The sequence below is a fragment of the Vespa crabro genome, chromosome 2, assembly GCF_910589235.1.
Source record: "Vespa crabro chromosome 2, iyVesCrab1.2, whole genome shotgun sequence".
NCBI lineage: Eukaryota > Metazoa > Arthropoda > Insecta > Hymenoptera > Vespidae > Vespa > Vespa crabro.
Window position 1 is genome coordinate 4,035,400 of NC_060956.1, and position 4,009 is coordinate 4,039,408.

General features: G+C 33.5%; 1 protein-coding gene across 4 annotated transcripts in view; it reads left to right on the forward strand.

The window, feature by feature from the left end:
* The window catches only part of LOC124421723 (guanine nucleotide-binding protein G(I)/G(S)/G(T) subunit beta-1), a 21,298-nt gene extending 20,179 nt beyond the window's left edge, over nucleotides 1-1,119 (forward strand). For all 4 annotated transcript variants that reach the window (XM_046957251.1, XM_046957253.1, XM_046957252.1 and 1 more), the window contains one exon: nucleotides 1-1,119. This exon is cut by the window's left edge and continues 1,090 nt beyond it. The gene's annotated coding sequence lies outside the window, so the exon portion shown is untranslated.
* The last annotated feature ends 2,890 nt before the right edge of the window (nucleotides 1,120-4,009 follow it).

Genomic DNA, 4,009 nt, shown 5'->3' on the forward strand with positions numbered 1-4,009 from the left:
TACTCTCGCCCTCGCTCGCGAGAACGCGTTGCTTCCTTGTTTCTTGGTTCCTTCTTTCTCAAGGGCGTTGCATGATGTTGTTTAGATGATGCAAACCCCTTTGATACGAGAAGAGGCTTGCTCAAAAGGAAGCAACATCAGCAGTTGACTCGGCTTGACGATCCTTTTGAAACAAGATTATAAAAGAAGAAAAAGATAAAGTAGAAGAAGAAGAAGAAGAAGAAGAAGAACGGATCGTCGACGAGATTTAGACATTGATGGTCGTCTAAAGAAACAGCGAAGAAGAAGATAGAAGTGAAAGAAGAAGAAAAATATATACAAAATGAAAAGAGAGAAAAGAGGAGGAAGACGAAGAAGAAATGAAAATAATAATAATAATAATAATAATAATAATAATAATAATAATAATAATAATAATAAAGAAAAAAAAAGAAAAGAAAAAGAACTTTTAAATAACCTGACCCGAACGTAAGGTTCCGAGCGTGTTCACTGCCGATAAAGACGCCGACGCGAGGCGCGACGAGCGAAGTAAATAAATAAATAAATAACTAAATAAATAAATAAATAAATCGTCGCACTCTTGTGTGATTATTCGAACGAGAAGGAGGAGGAGGAGGAGAAGAAGAAGAAGAAGAAGAAGAAGAAAAAGAAAAAGGTACTGGCACGTGGTAAAAAAGTCAATGTACGAGGAGAAAGAGAGAGAAAGAAAAAAAGAAAGAAAGAAGCGATTGTATCGGAATAGGGACAGCGGCAGAGGTAAAAGCAAAAGCAAAAGTAGTAGCAGCAGCAGCAGCAGCAACAACAGCAAGAGCAGCAGCAGCAGCAGCAAGCAGAGTCAGCCAAATTCACGATAAAATCGCACGTTGCGTTTTCAACGTATAAACGCACATCGTCAAACGCGCACGTGGTATTTAATTAATTCCAATAAAATAGTAACGGGAGAGAAAAAAAAACAAAACAACATGAAAAAAAAAAAAAAAAACAAGAAAAAAGAAGGAACTGAGAGATACTCGCGCACGGACGTCTGAAAAAAAAATATAAGAACACACACGTACAGAGAAAAAAGATAAAAAATAATAATAATAATAATAATAATAATAATAATAATAATAATAATAATAATAAAAAAATACCACACGCAACGCCAGTGAAAAAATAATGATAAATAATAATAATAATAATAATAATAATAATAATAATAATAAATTAATAAATAATAAATAATAATAAAATAATAATAATAATAATAATAATAAAACAAAACAAAAAAAAAAACAAGAAAAAAGAAAAAGTAACTAAACAAAAGAAAACATCACGCGAGAGTCCCCCCTCAACGAGAGACAAGAAAAGCGAGATGGAACGCGGTGGCGGCTTGCGCCGCGTGGACCACGCATTTTTTAATTTTTTGTTTTCTCCCTATACAACGCCACCAACACTATCACCACCACCACCACCATCATCACCATTACCATCATCATCATCATCACCATCACCATCACTATGAACATGACCATCACCATCATCATCCTTCTTCTTCCTCCGTATCGTGAGCGTTCTTTGACAAGAATAACAATGATAATAATAATAATATTGGCCCTGGTGCGGAATATTAACAACAAGAACAAGAACAACAACAACAACAACAACAACAGTGGGCGAACGACCGAGCGAGTGAACGAGAACGAGTCGAGCAGAGAAGGCCAATTGTGAAATCAATTTATACACCTCAACCTTTCACTATTTCTTCCTCATTTATCTCATTCCTTTTCTTCTAATCTATCATCATCGTCATCATCATCATGATCACTATCACGATCATTATCTCATTGTCATTATTATCATTCTCGAAAAGTTAAATTCGTCTCTTGAACAACAACGGCCACGACGCCGACTTTGCACCCGTCATTTTTGATTTCATTTTTATAGACTTAACGTTATTTATTTTGTATAGAATTCTATCTTTCTTTCTCTTTCTATCTCTCTCTCTCTATCTATCTATCTATCTATCTATCTATCTATCTATCTATCATTTTCTCTATTTCTTTTTCTTTCTTATAGGACACATATAAACCCTTATCCTCTCTTTCGCTTTCGAAGAGAAAAAGTACGCGAACGAATGGAACGTATATGTCGAATATTAACTGGAGAGATTTGGGTGTGTTAGGGAGAGAGGAGATTGAAGAGGAGAGAAGAGGAGATTAGATCAGGGAGGTCGCGAGGGAGGGAGAGAGCGAGGTAAACGATTACAACACAACGACGATGATTCTTTCCTCTCGTAAATAATTTCTTCGTTCGATCATAAACATAATTCTTTATGTCTTTCTTTCTCTCTCCCTCTCTTTCTCTCTCTATCCCTCTCTTTCTCCCCCCCCCCTTTCTCTCTCTTTTTGCCTTTCAAGATTTATCGACGAGTATATTTGTGTTCGAAAGAAAGTCTTGAAGAATAAAAATGGCGGGTAGAGAGGAGTGTAGGAGGAGGAGGAGGAGGAGGAGGAGGAGGAGGAGGAGGAGGAGGAGGAGGAGGAAGATTATTATTGTTTCGACGTCGCGACGTATTGTAACATTTACAGTTAGTTTTGTAATCATCATCCATTCATCAGTATTGCTCCAATTATTTTCCTTTCTACTTTTCATTTTATTTCATTTCATTTATATCAGTATACTTCCCCGATCGAATATCGTAGGGCCATTTTCCGGGTTTTTAGGATACGAATAATATATTTTGTTAGATTTCATCGTACCAACGAGAGAAAGAATTAATTGTTGCCCCTATCATCGATAATGGGATCGATAATTTTCCTGAAATTTTTTCAAAGATGTTTCAAGAAAATAATCGTATAATCGAACAGTCTCTCCTCACTCTCTCACTTTCTATCTCTCTCTCTCCTCTCTCTCTCTCCTCTCTCTCTCTCTCTCTCTTTCTCTCTCTCTCTCTCTCTTTCGTCGTTTTGATTTTTTCTTTACCGATTTTGTACGATTTCTATTGTATTTGTAGTTCTAATATCTTCGTACCTATATGCTTCTCTCTCTCTCTCTCTCTCTCTCTCTCTCTCTCTCTCTCTCTCTCTCTCTCTTTCTCTTTCTCAGCATATACACCTATACACATAAAATACACGCACACGCTCTTCACATTTCTCCTTTTTCTTGACCACCTTTCCCTTCGCCTCTACTGTCCACTTTTTGTCGAAAATAGGTGTTTAAAAATGTGTATGCATTTAAAATAATAATATTAATGATAAAGAATAATATTAATATTACTGATGATTGTAATTTATAATTATTAATATTTAATATATAAGTATATATAAGAGGAGAGGTTATACGATCGATCACTTGTTCAACACCGCAGGATATATCATGATCAACAATGAAAAAAAAAAAAGAAGAAAAAAAGAAAAAAAAATAGAAATTATCGCTTTCCGGCGGCCACGCTTCCCTGCCATACATACATACGTACATACGTACATAAACACGCGCACACATATACATACAACATACATATATACGATGATTATTATTCATTTGAAAATTAATGTTTTTTTTATTTTTTTTTTATTTTTTTATTTTTTTATTTTGTTATTTTTTTTATTTTTTTTTTTTGTTATTTGCCTCTTATTTCTTATACATCTCAAGCAGTATATAGAAAAGAAAGAAACATACATACATACGCACATATATATATATATATATATATATATATATTATACATAAAAATACATACATTACCTTCGTCGTGCCTCGCTTGAATTGTTTTTTCTGTTCGCACAGGATGACCAATATTTAAGCACATTTAGGGTACAAATATGCCGGTGTTATTCATCGCCAATTAATGATTTTTTTACTTTTATTTATTTTTATTATTATTATTATTATTATTATTATTATTATTATTATTATTATTATTAATAATATTAATTATTAATTATTATTAATAATATTACACGTACCTTTCTATTAATATACATAACGATGATAGAGATTGCTACGCTAGCATTAATTATTTTCTTTT